The sequence below is a fragment of the Mytilus galloprovincialis genome, chromosome 10 (assembly GCF_965363235.1).
Source record: "Mytilus galloprovincialis chromosome 10, xbMytGall1.hap1.1, whole genome shotgun sequence".
NCBI classification, from domain to species: domain Eukaryota; kingdom Metazoa; phylum Mollusca; class Bivalvia; order Mytilida; family Mytilidae; genus Mytilus; species Mytilus galloprovincialis.
The window spans coordinates 10,606,651-10,627,442 of record NC_134847.1 but is presented as its reverse complement, the minus strand read 5'-3'; the positions used below and the strand labels follow the sequence as shown (position 1 = coordinate 10,627,442).

At 35.7% G+C, this 20,792-nt stretch overlaps 1 long non-coding RNA gene across 1 annotated transcript; it reads left to right on the top strand.

Annotated features, from left to right (window-relative positions):
- The first annotated feature begins 17,299 nt into the window (after window positions 1-17,299).
- LOC143049825 (uncharacterized) lies at window positions 17,300-19,997 on the top strand. Its single transcript, XR_012970328.1, has 2 exons — window positions 17,300-17,426; window positions 18,062-19,997. It is a non-coding gene; the product is annotated as an uncharacterized LOC143049825 (long non-coding RNA).
- Window positions 19,998-20,792: the final 795 nt, after the last annotated feature.

The following is a 20,792-nucleotide window of genomic DNA, read 5'->3' as shown; positions in this document are numbered from 1 at the left end:
TAAATTTTTCCTTTTGTTTGTGTGTGCATCTAATTACAAATTATAAAAATTAGATACGGAAGAACTAGTGCAAATATGTTTGAGTTGTTGAGACGAAGAAACGGTGCTTCTGGTCCAAAGCGATATGATTATATCTTGTAGGATTTATTGCCCCTGAAATGTTTATAAACTAAGGTAATTGATTATTATTTCATTCTGATACATGATAAAGCCGTAGAATTTTTTGCTGAGTGTGTCACATGACCCTGAACAATATCAAGCGGAAGTCATTTTGTGCATACTGGAAGAATATTTTTTTGTACTAAAGCACAAATACTAAGAAACAATATGTTCTTAGAAGCAACATACATTAACCTTTAAAGAAACTGAATGTCAATTTTTGAAAAATGGAAGTAGCTAGTAAGTATTTGAAAAAAAGTGTTGTGAACGTAAAAATATTCGTTTAAAGCTTTGTGTACGTAACATAGTTCCCGTCACATTTAACAGTTGCTGATTTCGTGTTTTAAATCGCCAACTTGTGGCACTCGAATACTAGTAACATCTTTGGTTTTCTCACTTGTTATTTATCCTTCTTTTACATAATGTATTTAGTTACGGTTAGCTACCTGTTTTATATTGTTAAAACGATGTCAGGACTGATGAATACGCGCTTTCATTCAAAAGTTTATATAGTTCGGTGGTTGTCTTCGTGCACTCCGGCTTCCATCACCAATAAAAACTGACCGCTCCGAAATCGCACAATAGTGTTGGAAGTAGCGTTTGATACCAATCAATCATCAATCAAAAGCTTATAGTACTGTGCATTTACTTATAGCGATGATTACGATTAACTTTTAATGTTAGCGAACTATTTCTTGCACGCAACGCTATTGTTTGATTTAGGGTATAAAAGGGGGATATCCCAAGGTAAAGATAGATTATGATTTGAATTTCGAACTTATCATCAGAGATTATAGGAATATATTTTCCACGTTCTAACATATATACAAAAATACCTTTTAATATATGAATTTGTGTCTGTACTTATAGTAATGCGTTCTAAATAAGATAAATCTTATTACTTAAACTTTTTAGTTAGTTATTTGCTTTACGACAATTTTTGGAAAATGCTTTTTTTCACACAGTTGAGAATAACGATTTATTAACTAAAAACTATTTTTGTTCTAAGTTTAAGACAATTATTATAACAAAACGTATATACAAACTATTTATTTTCGGAACCGGTGTAAAGTAAGCTATCTAATAGCTCCGGATGTAAACTTTTGTATACCGGAAGTTGATGAGTATCTTCCTTATTTCAGATGAAACTACATGAAACCATATATACTTTTGAATCATTGCAACGAAAGCTATAATATGAGACTTGAAATGATATGTTTTAAACCGGAAGAAACAAATTGTCTCCCTTTTTTCAGATAAAAGTATATAGAAACAATATATTTTTTTATATCAGTATGCAGAAAACTGTGAGTGAACGCCAAAGTAGCTTTAATGTTTTTTGTTTTTTTTTTTGTTTTTTTTTTAATGTTATCAAATTTCATTAGTATTTGTTAGTAATTTACGCATTATAATGACATAATAAAATAAAAATTTATACCATAACAGAAATAACAATTTTGATGTTCCTTACAATCTAAACAACTTAACATTTACTATACTTTAAATAACAAAACATACAGATATATATGTAGGACTCTAAAGTGCGATGGGTACGCTAAAGTACGATGGTCTCGCTAACGTGCGATGGTATACGCTAAAGTGCGATGCTTCCATACTATTCTGTTACGCCGTTCCGTTATTTATATAGATCGTTTGATTATATTCGTAATCTATTTATGTGTTCCAGTCTAGGAGAATTATTCACCTTTAACCTTATAAAAACGTTAAAACATTGTATCGTCGCTACCTTTCCCTCTCTCACACGTATCTAAACCTGAAGATTGGATCCCAGTCATGTGGTACAACAAGAAGAGATACAGCCCCCAGAAGGAAATGTCCCAGATCTAGAACTATTACAAAATCCGTCTAATACAACACAGTCAGATGAAAGTTCCGAGGCTAGGCGAGTACGTGACCTCACGGAAAAAGGAAAAGAAGCTTTCGCTGAAAAACGTGACAAGTTCTGTCAGAAACAAGAAGCTCTCTGGACAGACATTGAATCCCAGTAATTGGAAGTAACAACGCTTCCTAACGAGCTCCAGCAACTCCTAACAACCCAGGACAAACTTGTTAAAGCCTGTAATAATTATCGTAGGCTCACAGATGAATACCTAGACTTTCTGAAAAGGACCAGAACATTGGAGAGTCAAACAGAAATTGATGCATGTAAACTCTCTTTGGATTTTCGTCTGTCCAAAGTGGAACTGGTCATGGAAAAACTACACGAGCATCGCCTCGCTCTAACAAAGGCCAAATTCACTAAAACAAAGACCTCAAAGGGTAAGAAAACATCACGCAGCGGTAGCTCTAACGTGTCAGACATGTCAAGCATAGCACGGAGAAAGCGTGCCAAGGCAGAGGCTGCCAAGTCTAAAATAGCCTTTGTAGAAAAATATGCCCTTATTCTACAACAGGAAGCAATGTTAGAGGAACAAGCCCTGTTCAGACAAATTGAAATGGAACAGGAAGCAGCACGCAAAAAGGCTGAAATGGAACAGGAAGCCACACGTAAAAAGGCAGAAATGGAGCAGAAGTCGCTCAACGTAAGGCTCAAATGCAACAAGAAGCCGCACGAGTAAGCCGGGAAAAGGCCGAGCTTAAAGCCAAATTTAACCTTCTTGAAGCACAGAGAGAAGCTGCAGCCGCAGAAGCCGAGGCTCGTATCCTGGAATACGATGATAGCCAAGAGTTTAGCGATCTCCCTGACGAAAAGGAAGACCCGCTCCAGCGTGTGCAAGATTTCCTCAATAAACTTCCTGTATCAACTGTTGTAAAGGAAGTAACAGGACATCAAAAGAAAATACAAATTCCTGTTAAGATCGAGCTAAGTCACGAAGCACCAGCGTTCGTGCCATCCGTGGCACTGAACTTGCTGTCACAGACATCTGCTTCTTGTCTTCCGATACTAAGTCACCGGAAGTTGCCTTATTTGGGATTAGTAACCGGCATACAAAAACTAGGCCTTTCAGATGAGAGCCCTACTGAACACCAAAAACAGGGTGTTAAAGAAGTGATGCCTGTCGTACGCACAAAACAAGACTTTATAGAAGAGATCCCTGTTTCACACCAAAAACAAGGCGTTATAGAAGAGATCCCTGTTTCACACCAAAAACAAGGCGTTATAGAAGAGATCCCTGTTGCACACCAGCAACAAATCAACCTCACATCGGAGATAACTAGATTCCTCTTACGTAAGGACCTGCTTTTCTCCCGGTTAACAAGCTTTAACGATCGGGCAGAATCCGTCCATACTTGGAAAGCAAGCTTCAAGAATGTGACTGATGAGTTACAAGTCTCTGACTCAGAACAGATCGATTTACTGATCAAGTGCTCGGTCCAAAGTCTGCTAAACATGCCATTAGCATAAGAGCGTCGACCGCCAATAATCCTACCATAGGTATACAGAGATTATGGAAGAGGCTTGACGAGCGGTATGGTGCTCCAGAAATGTTGGAGGCCTCTCTCACAGGTAAACTCGTCAACTTCCCTACCTTGACGAACAAAGATAACGCACGTCTTTATGACTTGTCTGATATTCTATCGGAAATCGAATATCACAAGGAAAATCCCAAGCTGGGATGTTTGCTTGCTTATTTCGACTCCTCGTCCGGGATAAATCCTATTGTGGAAAAACTGCCATACGGGCTACAAGAAAAGTGGATTACAAGGGCTTCAAGATACAAGTCTAAATACGAAGTTGCCTTTCCACCTTTCACAGAATTCTCTGCCTTCATCAGGGAAATTAGCAAAATTAAGAACGATCCTGGGTTCATCTTTGGGTCAAAAGTAACACCAAATACAAAAGACGCTACGCCAAGGTTCACACCTCAGACGTACTCTAAAGTCAACGTCCATAAGACGGCTGTTGAACAGCAAACTGAAGAAAGCAGTCAACAACAAAATCTGTGTATCCTACACAAGACAAAGCATACCTTGAATGAGTGCCGAGCATTCCGAGCGAAACCTATCGAGGAACGCAAGGAACTGTTAAGACAAAACAATGTGTGCTACAAGTGTTGTGAGTCAACCACACACAGAAGTAGGGACTGCAACGCAAGTATCAGTTGTAATGAGTGTGGAAGTGAACGAAATACCACAGCACTTCACATCACTAGACCACAACAATCTGAAAGTTCCCAGTTTAGTTCACCCAGACAAGGCTACGGCGGGGAGCTAACACAAGTCTACGGCGGGGAGCAGACAGAGTCCGCTGAAACAAAGTTAACCTCTGTGAGTTCGATCTGCACAGAGAGCTACAAAGATCATAAGAGCGAGAAATCTTATGCCAAGATATTACCTTTGGACGTGTACCACAAGGACAAGACAGACAAAATTATCAGGATGCACGCCATTATTGACGACCAAAGCAACCGGTCTCTTGCCTCGCCTGAATTCTTCAGTCTGTTCAACGTTCGGGAAAAACATGAAAACTACTCTCTTACAACATGCTCCGGCAGAGAAGCTACTTCCGGGAAAAGAGGAAAAGATTTCGTCATAAAATCTGTACATAGTGACGTACAACTGATATGCCTACATTAATTGAATGTAATAAAAAGTAAAAACACAAAAATACTGAACTCCGAGGAAAATTCAAAAAGGAAAGTCCAAAATCAAAAGGCAAAATCAAAAGTCCAAGCACATCAAACGAATGGATAACAACTGTCATATTCCTGACTTGGTACAGGCATTTTCTAATGTAGAAAATGGTGGATTGAACCTGGTTTTATAGCTAGCTAAACCTCTCACTTGTATGACAGTCGCATCAATATTCCCAATAATCGAGACGAAATTCCTACTCCTGAAGTTGCAATGCATCATCCTCATCTGAAATAACTCATAGGAAGCATTCCACCAATAGAGGAACGTTGTCAAATTCTACTCCTAATTGGAAGGGACCTTATAGAGGCACACCACGTTCTTTAACAACGCCTAGGACCATCCCGAACTCCATTTGCCCAAAAGTTGAGACTTGGTTGGGTCATAATTGGAAATACATACATTGACAAGCAAACTGTTCCTATTGAAGTCAACACAAAGATAACTAACGTTTCAATCACGGAATCAGAACAACGTCTTGCCTCAAGACTGGAAATAGCCGTCAAGGACAAGAATCCAATTGATGTTCAGTCTAACGACAAAAACTTTCATTCGAATGCCAAGTTCGCAAAATTGCATTCAATACAATTCCTTGAATGTTCAGGACCTAGTACCAAGCCTGGTAAACGCACGAGTTCCTCTAAAGGGACATTACTTGCGTCACCAAAAGCAAAATCTTTGACTTCTATAGAAAAATCTATAGATAAAGAAAATTTCATGCCGAAATCAACAGGACCTGAAGTTCATGGTGAGGAAATCAGTAGCATTCACAAACCTATTCCGATAGAAGGACCTATTGCCAATATCAATCTGCCTTTGAGCAAACAACCTCTACTCCGAGGAGGAAGCAGTATTGCCAAATCTGACTTGAATTTTAGTGAAAAGGAACCAGTAGTCTTATCTGGACATCATCACAAAGTAACACCCTTTGTTGGACATTACAATGATGGAATCAAACATCGAGGTCGCCACTTCACAGATAAAACAGCAAGATCCGCAGGATTGAACTTTAAGACGAAACGCTTAATTTCGTCTGATACTAAAAAAGATACGACTTTTCGCCAAACCGGAAGAGGATCAATTATTACCTCTCGTCAAACCCATCGGAGGACCACCTGTAACCATCATCGCTGTTTAACAACGTTGGAGAAAACAGTTCCTACTATCTCAACAACAGCTATGGAATATTCTACAAATCACAGCGATCTCATTGGAGAGATCCTTCTTCATAGGACAATAAACTGTGCCGAACCCAATTTTCCGTGGAATTAATCTATTCTGGAAACTTTATAGTGAAATGTCGTAAGTTGAGACGTGATATTTCTCACACGACCATAGTGGTTATTTCATCTGTATGTATTCAATTTATATTGGGGTTCATTCATTTATCTAGATCTTATATTCATTTGCGAATAGTTAATTGAATAAAGATATCAGATAGACATCAGACGGGGAGTATTCTGTTACACCGTTCCGTTATTTATATAGATCGTTTGATTATATTCGTAATCTATTTATGTGTTCCAGTCTAGGAGAATTATTCACCTTTAACCTTATAAGAACGTTAAAACATTGTATCGTCGCTACCTTTCCCTCTCTCACACGTATCTAAAACTGAAGATTGCAAGGTCATTCCAGTACTGGAGAACATTCTAAGGACAAACATCATCTTGGACACAATTCGTGGCTAACCACAGAGTGAGTTAATTCTACAACATTGTATTTGAACCCTTCAAATTGCTCTCTACATATTTGAAACTTTTCTCCGTGAAATACCTGGAATTTAACTGTTCTTGGAAGTACAACATTTTCTCGCATTCAACGGACTGTGCTATCTATTACTTTTGACATTTCGTTTTAATAATATTAATTGAACATATTGTAAAATTGTATTTTATTTGTTTTTCAGCTTTTTACCATTTGTTAGATTGATTCTTGATTAAAGTATCAGCACCTGATAGTCTTTTCTGCTTGAGCCCAATCGTCGGTTATACTTAGTGGTCAGGCCATTACACATACGCTAAAGTGCGATGGTCCGCAAAAGTATAGACGTTAGAAACGTAGTTGGATTATGACGTTAACAGTCGTTTATACAAACTAAAAATGAACATGCCGGAAGATAGATTAGGAATATTTGATTAACAAATTTTACACCAAATGTCGATGACTTACTAGTAATTGATTTAATTTAACCGTGTTCTTTGTCGGCTGAATCACAAGGTTTATTTTTTTTTCGAGTGCTGGAAGAAAGGACTACAGTCGACCATTTTACTATATAAATACTAAACAGTATACGCATATATATTCTGCTTCTACTTGAAGCAAACGGATACATTCGAATCATTGTTTATGTGGCAGTGATCCCCGTTGAAATTCCGTCGATTTTAATGAAAAGTAACGTCGGTAAAAAAAAAATACATGTTTTCATGCGTTAATTATAAATTGTCTGCTAAGACATTAGTTCATACTGTACATTGTAGGAAAATAAAACATGTATTTGTACTCGCTACGAAAAAAGGAGAAAGCTTGGCGAACATTGCATTTCTCTCGCATTTAGCCTGATTAAAGCTTATACAAATAAATGTTGCATATTCCAACAATGAACGTGCGAGTTTTGTATTTTTAATTTTCAATGACAAATGTAAGATAGGTTGTAACATTAGTATGAATGGCAATCTACACCAATTATCCAAATATTCAATACTCTCAGAATTGTTAAACAATCATTTTACATGAACAAAATATTTTGCAAAACATAAATTACCTTAATAGCAATTATTGCATGCTCGGACTTGTTAATTTAGAAACAATCACTTCAGCCTACAGTTAAATTGTAAAGCCTATCACATATGTTAAACCTTAGCATATTAGCTTTTACAAGAAGACTCGATGTTTTAATACTTCGAATTTTACCATTTGGAGCATCGCACTTTAGCGTGATACACCATCGTACTTTACCGAACAAACAACCATCGCACTTAAGCGTGAGACACCATTGTACATTAGCGAACAAACAACCATCGCACTTTAGCGTGAGACACCGTTGTACTTTAGCGTAGACCATTGCACTTTAGCGTGACCATCGCACTTTAGAGTACCATCGCACATTAGAGCCCTACATATTATAAAAAGAATATGTTTGAAGTAGAAAAAGAAAGAATAAATACACAAAATCATAGTGAATTCTGCATTATAGACCAGATATTGGAGAGAACTGATAATTAGAGAGAGAGAAAATAAAAAATAAAAAAAGTTTTGCCTAAACGAATTTTAATTTAAACATCCTATCCTATTTCTATCAAAATTAAACATAAAGGTTTGCTTCTATATGTTTGTACATTTATTTATTTAACTGTCAGATAATATAGTGAAAGTATTCCACATTTCATCGAAAATTTCCAGTTTCTTGTTTTTAACAGCTATGTGTTTCTCAATACAGTAAAGATCCTGTATTTCTTTTTCACTCCAAATAATGTAAGTCTTCTCTTAAAGTATTTCCCACTAAAAATATAATGTCTGATATGCAGAAAAATCAGATTGGTCACATTTCTACTAATTGCTTTTGAGATATCTCCAAAAATACAATTTTGAATAGTAAAGGGAATACTTATACCATTTGAAAGAAACCAATGTTTAGTTTCATTTAAAAATATTTGTACAATCTCACAATTCCAAAACAAGTGTTCAATTGTTTCATCTTCTTTTTGACAAAATGTACAATTTGGGTTATCCATTATTTTCATTTTATACAATAATTTGTTTGTTCCTAAAATACGCTGATTGATTCTATGCTGTAACAATTGCAATTTGGTAGTATTTGTCACTACAAAAGGTAGTCTAAAAATTTCTTTTCATTCCCCTTTTTCACAATTTATAATTTCATCCCATTTTCTTTGGCCATTTGATATAATATTATTTATATAAGTATTGAATACATATCTTCTGAAAGGTTGCCTCCTTGATTAACAGCAGATGAAATATTTTTGTTGAACACTTTAACCCAGTTTATAATGTATTCTCCAAAATTAAAAAAAATCTAGAACACTATAAAGAAAATCTCAAGAAATAGTATCAAAAGCTTTTTCAAAGTCAATCAAAAGTAATAAACCAGGTATGTCATTTTCTTCAGTAAATTGTAAAATGTCATAGATTAATCTAATATTATCCCCAATATAACGCCCACTAATAAAACCAGTCTGATCAAGATCAATCAGTTTACATAACACTTTTTTAAATCTACTAGCTACAACTCCTGAACCAATTTTGTAAACAGTATTTAATAATGATATAGGTCGCCAATTTTTAAGAAAATGTCTTGGTTTATTATCTTTTGGCAGACATGTTATAATCCCTTGTTTTTGAGTAACTGATAATTCCCATATAATATATCCATAGTTTAATGTTTTTACAACAAATGACTTTAAATTTCTCCACAAAAACTTAAAAAATGCAGTTGAAAAACCATCAGATCCAGGTGATTTATCATTATTCATCTTTTGTAAAACACAACTTGCTTCCTCGACCCACTTAACTCTAGACCGTATAATTCTACCCATCAATTTTCTTGTCTTATCATTTCTAAGACTTGGTTCTTACTTACTAATATTTGATATGATTTTTCATTTAAAGCAGCTTCTAAAAATTCAATTTCTTGTAAAAGTTTTTTTTCCTTTATATCCCTTTGTTTTCTCTTGTAACTAGAATACGTCTAATTTCTAATAATAATATCTCAAGAAATAATTGGTTATCAATAGTTAAATGTACATCATTACAAATTTCCTGTCTACTTTCAAAATTATAGACCAATGCACCATATTGTTTTTTCACTTCTAAAATCTTTTCTTTAACAATATCAATATATTCCTTGTCATATAGTAAAGAATTGTTGAACTTCCACAGTCCTTTACCACGTATAAAAGGGTTAAATTCTAGTTCTAGAACCACAATGGAGTGTTCTGAACGGTAGCTAGACTCTATTTTACAATTTGATAACAGAGAATCTGGAATTAGAAAAAAATCTAGTCTAGCTTGTTTAAAAGGTGTTTTTTTCGCCAGGTGTATCTTAATTCTGGAAAAAGTTCTCTGAAAGGATCTACAAGTGACCATTGGTCTATAATTTCTAACACTTTATCTCTACCATTAGGATTATTAACATGTAAATAATTATAACAATCAATATTTGGATACAATTCTAAATTAAAATCACCACAAATTATAAAACTTTCATTTCCAAAATTTTCAACAGTGTTCATAATTTTGTCATAAAAATTAGGACTGTCTGTATTAGGACCATACACTGAGACAATAGTTATCTTTTGTTCACCAATCACAATATCTAACATACGTAATTACCATTTAAATCTCTGTCGAGATTACCGCGGGATTACGACGTTCCTAAGTTTGTACATTGCCATTGGCGACGTTGGCGACTTCAGTGACGTCGCCGTGGGCTCTTTGAGTTGTTATTAAAAGTTATGGCTGAACAGACGTATTTGTTTATATTAGCGAAAATATCCTACTTTTAACCTCCACATTTATGGTACCGTGACCAATGGATTTAAGCAAGCTCAAGTCGATAAGATCCGGGAACAAAAGTGCTGTCACAAAACTTATTCGGAAGATAGATGCAGCGAAGCAAGATACAGATTTCGATCCAGAAGAATTGAACGCAACATTTGAAAACCTTCTTCAGAAGCAAAAGATACTCAACCTAACGGAAGCAGAAGATATTGAAAGTGAAATTCTAGACTCAGATGAGTATTGTATTACGTTAGAAACAAAAATAAGACACATAAAAAAATTTATTCAAGATACTCATACCACATCAAAGACACGTCAGAGTGAAACTTCATCGCAAGTATTAAATGTTGATTCTCATCCGTTCGTCTCAGCAAACCTCACAGAAAACTCTTGCACGCAGTCGTCACAAAATCCGTTCTCTCAAGCTAGTAACACAGTGAGTACTAATATAAATTCGTAAACATCCGCAAGCAGTCAGAATCACTACTTACCCAAACTCTCATTTCCGATATTCACAGGGAATATATTAGAGTGGCAAACTTTCTGGGATTCGTATGAATGCGCCATACATTTAAACCCTTCATTGACCGATGTCCAGAAATTTAATTACCTCAAAGCCCAATTACAGAATGAAGCATTACGCACCATAGCAGGTTTTGCGCTGACTAATGCAAACTATGCGGACGCCATTATTTTATTGAAGGAGAGATTCGGACAAACACACAAAATCACGCAATCATACATTCAAGCATTATTAGAAATTCCATCACCACGACACCATCTTATCAGTTTGAGACAATTCTATGATCAAATGGAAACTTACGTCAGAGGGCTAGAATCTTTGGGCCAGTCACAAGACTCGTATGGAACATTACTTGTACCAATTATTTTGAGAAATTAAAAAAAACCTTGCCCGTGAACATGGAACAGAAAACTGGTTATTACGAGACCTCCGGAAAAGTATTTGCAATGAAATAAACATAATTGATGCGGGACAAGACACTGAAACTTCTAACAATTTACCAAGTACATCATCTTTCTTTACCGGAACTAAATCAACAAAACCCCGCCAAAATCAAGCTCTAAATACAAGAAATATACGCCAGATTTTAGACACTAAACCTTGTGTATTCTGTCGCGATGTATACGCACCAGCGCATTGCGCGAACGTATCGGATCCAGCATCACGCATGAACATTGTAAAACGAGAGAAATTGTGTTTCAACTGCCTTGGAACACATCGTATAAATGAATGTAAGTCAAAACATTTATGCCGAAATTGCAACAAAAGACACCACACAAGTCTGTGTACTGTACACCAATTTAACAGCAAGATCCACGAAAATGACAGGAGTAGACAAAGCGTGCAAAATACAAATTACAGCCAACAGCATATGAATTTTCATGGTAACAATGGACAAGCTAATCAGACATCTGTACATTTGGTAAATGACACTAATCAGAAGGAAGAGGACACGTCAATTTTATACTGATCGTCAGTCGAGGTACGTACAAATGTTCTTTTAAAAACTGCAGTAGCACCCGTATGGTCAGACCACTCATGTAGAGACACCCATATACTTTTTGACGAGGGAGCACATATATCATTTGTGACCGAAGATTTAGCAAGAAAACTTAATTTACATTCAGAGGGAACTGAAATTCTACAGTTATCATCATTTGGAGATAGAAACAAAAACGTAAGACATTTAGATAAATCGACAGTGTTCGTAGAAACAGATTCAGGACAGAAAATACCGATACACGTTCTAATTGTACCAATGATTGCCATACCTTTGCAGAACAATATTCGCCACATCATCAGAGGACTGAATTATTTACGGGGACTTAAGTTAGCACATCCGGTAACACAGGAAGAGTCTTTCGAAATATCGTTATTGATCGGAGCTGACTACTACTGGGACTTAGTCGAGGATGAAGTCATACGGGGAAATGGTCCAACCGCCGTGAGGTCAAAGTTAGGTTTCTTACTTTCCGGTCCAGTAAGCGACAAGAGGGATAACTCGTTGATGGGTTCTAGCATTTTTAATATTCTTGTTTCTCATAAAACGAGCATGATATAGAAACATTTTGGAGATTGGAATCGATTGGTATTAATTAACTCGAAGGAAACAGACGAAGACGATACGGATTTTTTGGAAACATATCAAGACACTTCGATTGAACTCAGAGGTAATAAATACTTTGCAAAATTGCCATGGAAACAGGAACATGACGAACTACCATCAAACTATACAGTCACAAGAAGAAGAACAGAGAACGTTATTAAGAAACTTAGTCAAGATCCTAAACTACTTAAGAAGTATGGAGATATAATCGCCGAACAGGAACGCAGAGGATTTGTTGAGACAGTAGATGAAAAAGAACAAAAAGGCGGGAAAATTCATTACATTCCACACCACCCTATACACAAGGAATCTAGCACAACTCCTATACGAATAGTATACGACTGTAGTTGTCGTCAATCACCAAGTCATCCAAGTCTAAATGATTGTCTGATGGACACACCACCAAAATTAAATGATTTGAAAAAACTCCTAGTACAGTTTAGAGCCAACCAGTTTGCTACATGTACTGATATTGAGAAAGCTTTCTTACATCATGTTGGATTGAGCGAAGAAGATAGAGACGTTACCCGATTTTTATGGCTTAGTGACCCTACAAACCCAGGAAGTCAGCTGAAAACTTATAGGTTCAAAGCAGTGTTATTTGGAGCGACGTCTTCGCCCTTTATACTCAACACCTATACAGAAACATTTGAAACAATTCGGAAACAGTGAAACAGCTAAAATTCTAGAAAGAGATATTTACGTTGATTACATATTGTCTAGTATGAACAAAGAGGAAGATTTACTTACGTATTTCAAAGAAGCAAGGAGCTTGATGGCTGGAGCTGGATTCAACTTGAGATCATGGAGTTCAAACAGTGCTAAATTACTAAAATTAGCTAAAGAGGAAAACGTCCTAGATACAGATAAGTATACAAAAATACTTGGAATGTTGTGGAACAGTCGAAGAGACGAGATTTTTTACCCTAAGCGTGAAATTCTTACACCGGAACTACTTCAACATGTTACTAAACGAGAAGTTTTGAAATATTCTTCAAAGATTTATGATCCACTCGGCTTACTCAGTCCGGTTACAATTAGAGCGAAAATCCTGATACAAGAGTTATGGAAATGTGGATTAGATTGGGACGAACTTATACCAGATAATTTAAAGACTACGTGGATAGATTTGACCAAAGATTTGGAAAAGGCAATACAATTCACTATTCCTCGATATTATTTTAGCAAGCCATCAGCATCAACAGAATTAGTACTTCATGTATTTACAGACGCAAGTCCAAAGGCGTACGGCGCAGCAGCTTATTTGAGTAACGAAAACGAAACAACTTTAGTAATGGCGAAAACCAGAGTAGCACCAGTCAAATGTTTAACCCTCCCACAACTTGAACTTATGGCAGCAATCATCGGCGCACGACTAGCTGCACATCTTCATTCAACACTTAATTATCCAAAAATTGTATTTTGGTCAGATATCAGCATTGTTCTTCATTGGCTAACATCTACGAAGACTTTGAAACGTTTTATAGCTAATCGAGTGAAGGAAATAACAGAATTGACGCATCCATACAAATGGCGGTATTGCCCTACTGATAACAACCCGGCAGATCTTCTTACAAAAGGACTTACAATTGAACAATTTGACCAGAGTATACTTTGGCGGAAAGGACCAAATTGGTTAACAGATAGTACAAAATGGCCAGAACTAAACAGCGCAAAAAACACCGTTTTGACGTCACTGGTAGATGACAGAGAAAAGGAAGAGGAATTGGACAACTTGGATATGACACACCAAAAAAGTCTAGGCAGTATAACAAACATATTGGATATTTCGAACTATGGATCTTACATGAAATTATTACGTATTACCGCCTATGTCATCCGTTTTATCCGCCACTGTAGACGGGATAGGATTTCCAGAAAAAGCGGACCACTGGAGGTCAATGAAATTCAAACAGCAGTAAATACTTGGATTCTAGATTGTCAAGAGTCTACGTATACAGATGAAATGTCATATTTGAGAGGAGCACAACACAGAAACACAAATAAAGTACCCAGAGTCCGACAATTGGGACTTTTCTTAGACGAATCCGGTCTTATCAGATGTAACGGGAGAATACACAACGCACCAATACCAGAATCAGCGAAATTTCCGTACCTTATACTGGCAAATCATCCGCTAACTAGACTAATTGTATTAGACGCACACGAAAAATTACTTCATAGTGGAATGAATGCTACAGTCACCTATATTAGACAAACGTTTTGGATACCAACTATTCGAAAGTATGCAAAGAAATTACTCCGCAAATGCGTTATTTGCCGCAAAGTGAATGGAAAATCGTACGTTGCACCAGACCCACCACCTTTACTAAAAATCAGATTACAGGAAGCACCCCCTTTTACAGTCACTGGAGTGGACTTTACAGGAGCATTACTTGTAAGAGACGAAAATAGAATTTTAACAAAAGCATATATATACCTGTTTACCTGCGCTTCTACCAGAGCCGTTCATCTAGAGGTGGTACCGAACCTAACCGAACATTCGTTTGTTCAAGCTTTTAGGCGTTTCGTAAGCCGCAAATCAATATCTAAGACACTTATATCAGATAATGCAACTACTTTCATTGCAGGAGCAGAGGAACTAAAAAGATTATGTGAATCGGCAACACTAAAAGAAACGTTGTCTATACGAGGAATAGAATGGAAGTTCATACCAAAACGCGCACCTTGGTATGGTGGATTCTGGGAGAGACTTATTGCGCTAACAAAGACAAGCTTGGAAAAGACACTTGGACGAACTCAAGTTAGTATGGAAACGCTACAGACTGTCGTGACAGAAATAGAAAGAATTTTAAATGACAGGCCACTTACATATTTGTCATCAGATATCAGAGATTGTGAGACGTTAACTCCCGCTCATCTTTTGTATGGTAGAAGAATATCAGCGCTGCCATATCCGCAAATAGACATAGAGGAATTCAACGATCCAACCTATATGAATCATAAAGAACTCAACAAATGTGCACACAGACAAACTTTATTAATACAACACTTCTGGACCAGATGGAAGTCCGAATACTTAACTTCATTGCGCGAATTTCACAAAACTTTAGGAAAAAACGAACAATCTATTCAAATTGGGGACATAGTTCAAATACACAATGAATCGCCTAGAGTTAATTGGAAACTAGGTATAGTAAATGAACTTATTAGAGGCAATGATGGACATGTACGAGCAGCACGGATACAGACAAGCAATGGTGAGACATCCCGACCGATCGTTAAACTATTTCCGTTGGAGGTATCGGGGACACATTTGAATGCTACAAGCGATCACACTGACGAGCAACATGAAGACACAACGCAAAGAAGTACTAGACCGAAACGAAATGCGAGCATCAAGGCCCGGGAGAAAATACGAAAGTGGATAACCAATGTAGACGAAAATGATGAAGAAGACTAGAACTTTAACAATTTTAAAAAGGACTTTCGAAGTTAATTAAATTTTTCATTTATGTGAACAAGAACTTAGTTAATTCAATTTAGTTCATTCATGGAGATAGAGACTTTTTTAATTTGATTTATTTACAAATATGGACAGTTAATGTGAAATTTAAGATAATTTGCACTTTTTGCGGTCCCCAGTATGTCGAGATTATCGCGGGATTACGACGTTCCTAAGTTTGTATATTGCCATTGGCGACGTTGGCGACTTCAGTGACGTCGCCGTGGGCTCTTTGAGTTGTTATTAAAAGTTATGGCTGAACAGACGTATTTGTTTATATTAGCGAAAATATCCTACTTTTAACCTCCACAATCTCCCTTTTCTTTTAATACTTTAAATTCAAAATTATTATTTAATAAAACTGCAACTCCTCTTGAATTTGATAGGTAAAGATGTGAAGTAGCATTCATATCCCCACGTCGATCTTATACTTCTCTCGATGTCTGTGGTAAAATGAGTATCCTGTATACAATAAATATTATAATTTTTAGATTTCAAAAAATAAAAAACGTCTTTTCTAAACCCTGACAATTAAATGTCAAAACTTTAAGTGAATTCCTTATAGTAAGCACAATTTCCCATCACTATGTAAACAAATGAAATGTGTGACAAATACAAATTCATCTGGCAAAGAAAGATTTGACATAATAGATAAGTCATATTAATAAAACAGTAGTTTGAAAGCAAAATATCAGAGAAGAAAAATAGCTGGAATAAAAATAATAGTAAAGATTAAAGAAGACAGGCATACACCTACCTTGAAAAGAAGTGCAAAGTACAATTTTTGCAAAAAACTACATTTATACATATTCTGATTTTCTTTTTCAAACTACAAATTGAAATTGACCTAAATGATTTTCTATAATCTTGAGTATAATTGAATGTAAGATATGTGTCTATGTATAGTCTGACAATGTAGACGAATGTACAGCAAGTTTAATATCCCTGTCTTATTCTCAAGTTAATGTCATCATACATTCCAATTTTCAACTGTAAACCACTAGGAGTTCTGCCATCAACACCACAATTGAAATACCAAACCTGGTCGAAACGTTGGCTTTTTCTAGTCTATGTATAAGTTCCATATTTCTTTGGCTAACATCATCAACAAATTTCACTTTAGCTTTAATGTTAACAGGAAGTAGCTTCTTTAATCATTTAGCAATGTAATGTGAAAAACCTACACAAGTTCTCTGAACAATTGGTTTTTAATTCCGATCAATGTTTTTTTTTATTATTATTTCTAGTGATTATTCAGTTTTGATGGAAAATACGTAAAGTTCTTTTTCACAATCTTGTTGACTCGTGTCCAATTAGAGTTTGGTCTACTTAAATAGACACGTGGCAGTATATTGACCTTTCTTTTTGTTTGCTGATTTTCACATGGACCTACATCCAAATCTCTTTAAAAAATCATTTTTTACTTTCAGAGCAATATCCAGAATTATATTGCATCGTATCCGGAACTCCCTGTGTTACTGATGCTACCTGTGTCAATAGCACATGCGAATGTGATACAGGTTTTAAGGCATCACCAGCGAACAGTCCAACCGCGTGTAAGTTTTTTTATGTTAAGGAATGAACTAACTAGGTAATGTAAAACTAATCCGGTACCTGTCACCGTTGAATTTGACCGTGCTATTATTATCATGAAATGTAATAAATCACTATGATCACGGTAACCACACAATGTGTTTTCAGGAAAAAAACTTTTATTTTTTTGCCAATTACAATCTAGGGGATAATCGGATGAATAATAATTGACAAATACAGTGCAATAAACAATATTGGAAAACAAAAAAGGAACATTCTGTCATTATAGTATAGGAAACACCTCCACATCTGTCGTTCAAATGAAGGTTATGTTTCTATCTATTACAGCTACTATACAAAACAAATGTGTCTGAAATACCATATTGACGTTTGACCGCAAATTTTGATATCAACGATATTTTTCTTTTCGCCAATCCAAATATTTATCATCGAAAACAATCATTCAGTTCACAAATTTAGCCTAAGGACTTTCCATTTTGAATTTTCCTCGGAGTTCGGTATTTTTGTTCTTTACATTTTCAAGTTAGTAAATTTAACAATCAATAATTCAATACTATAAATTGCCGTTATCTAGAAAGAGTCATGACTTAGAAATCAAATAATTGATGACAAAACTAAATTGAATCATATTTTTCAGGCATAAACAGTGGTGATGTTAAAGTCATGATTCAGCAATACATGTATGCGTTACCAATCCTAGTATCCATGATGTTTATCCATCTTTAAATTTTACTATGGGTGATTTATAAGCCGCCAGTCTGCACTTCATGTCATTTATTTTCATATTATATATTTCTAACACACATGCGCATCATTAGTGCTCCGTGTCAATATGGAAGAGAAATGAAATGTTTTCATCAACACCATGCTCCTTTTGACCATTTCATTTTTATCATTTTTTTTTAAATCTAATTTTTTCTTTTGTACCAGTTGTAACCATATTCTAAAACGAGGCTAACAACCCGTATGTTTTGTGTACATTTTATTACTTTTGTGTTTCAATCAATTTGACAAATGTGTGTTTTGCATTGTATGTCTATGATTATTTATTATTAGTAACATAGTGCGCTAGTTACCTTATACGATATATACGGAGTAAGTTAATTATAAATGGTGTTCTCACTGTTTATGACGTCTTTACACTTAATCCATTGGATGTTGGATGTGTACTGATTGATAATTTAGTCTTAGATGCATGATTTATTAATGAGTTGTTAGTGGCCTTGAACTAGCTTCCAGTAACTGCGAGTACTTTCAGATCTGTACTTAGTGTCTTTTTTGTTGTTGGGATAAACAAGTACCCGGCCACGTCCACTCTGTGTTTTTGTTAGATATATTTCTATTTGTATCCATCTAATGAGTTAAGCCTTTTTCAACTGATTTTATAGTTTGTTTTTATGCTGTACTGTTACACCAATGTACCAGGTTAGGGGAGAGGTTGGGATCCCGCTAACATGTTTAACCCCGCCACATTCTGTATGTATGTGCCTGTTTTAAGTCAGGAGCCTGTAATGCAGTGGTTGTGGTTTGTTGGTGTGTTACATATTTGTTTTTCGTTCATTTTTATTTTGCACATAAATTAGGCCGTTAGTTTTCTCGTTTGAATTGTTTTACATTTGTTATTTCGGGGCATATTTAAGCTGACTATGTGGTGTGGTCTTTGCTCCTTGTTGAAGGCTGTACAGTGATCTATAGTTGTTAATTTATTTGTCATTGGTCTCTTGTGGAGAGTTGTCTCATTGGCAATCATACCACATATCTTTTTTAGATTCGCACTTGCCCAATAGGGAATTGACTGACCCCATATATATCGTATTATATTACTAGCACACTGTGTAACGATTTTATCTTACCGACTATATTAACATGTGGAATTCAGACTTGTGGCCTATTAAAGTGATCACGTCTTCAATATTAAGAACCTACTTTCATTTGTCTGTACAAAAATAAATACCTATATTACAATTTGTTAGCCTTTAATGTGTTTTCTGCATTTATTTTTACTCGTTTATCATCAATTTCTGCATCTATGGCAGTGGCGGATCCAGGGGTAAAGGTTGGAGGGGGTTCCGGGGATTGGAACCCCCTTTTTCGGACGATCAATGCATTTGAATATGGACGTATATGGTTAGAGCCACCCATTTTATCCTGGGTTGAGAATCCCCCTTTTAAAAATAGCTAGATCTGCCACTGTAAGGTCTGGGCGAAGCGTTTCAGAGTTTTAAGTCCACGTCATGTTTTTATATTTATAAAAAAGTACGTTACATTTCTACTTACCGTGTTAAAAGAAAAATCACGCCCGCGTGTTTGTTTTTAACCAATGATATTCCTATAAATGTATAGGAGGTAAGATAACCAATGTCATGTAACTATATTTTCATTTATTAGTTGTTTAACTGTTCAAAAGTTATATGTAAATATATGTTTTCTATGTTTTTTAACTGTGTAGTTTTTGTTTTGTAGAAATAGAAACTGAATAAGTCACAATTCATTGAAAGTACTGTAATACAAACCCCATCAATTTCTCAACCATTTTGAGATAACATGAGATGCAATAAAATCTAATGTTTTCATTTTGTCTAAATTAATATTTTTTGCAATTGTCTTTAATTAGTTAATATTTATTTAAATTGTACATTTTATATGCAGCTTCGTACTTTAACTTTACTTTCCGCTTTATAGATGATGTTCTCTCACTAAATAATACAAAATTTGGTAACTATGTTGAACGAATATATCCCATCGAACTAGAGATAAAGGATACTACAGATACAGTAAAGTCTGCCTCATATCTTGACTTACATCTAGAAATTGACATTGAAGCTCGGTTGAAAACAAAACCCCCATTGTGAACTTTCCAATTACATGTAGCAACATTCCAGCAGCGCCTGCATACAGAGTATATATTTTCCAATTGATACGATATTCCCGGGCTTGTATTTCCTATCATGATTTCCTTGATAGGGGATTGCTACTCACAAGGAAGTTATTAAACAATGAGTTCCAAATGGTGATGTTGAAATCATCCCTTCGTTAATTTTACGAACGCCATCACGGGTTGGTTGACCGTAATGGAATAACCGTTTCACAGATGATATCGGATATGTTCCTTATATGTCGTAACTACAATACCCTTCCCTTTTCACGAATGTGACCTACCGAATTAGACAATTTACCGGATTTGTAATAACATAAGCAACACGATGGGTACCACATGTGGAGCAGGATCTGCTTACCCTTCCGGAGCACATGAGATCACCCCCAGTTTTTGGTGGGGTTCTATTTGATTAGTCTTTAGTTTTCTATGTTGTCTTCTGTACTATTATTTGTCTGTTTGTCTTTTTATTCTTAGCCATGACGTTGTCAGT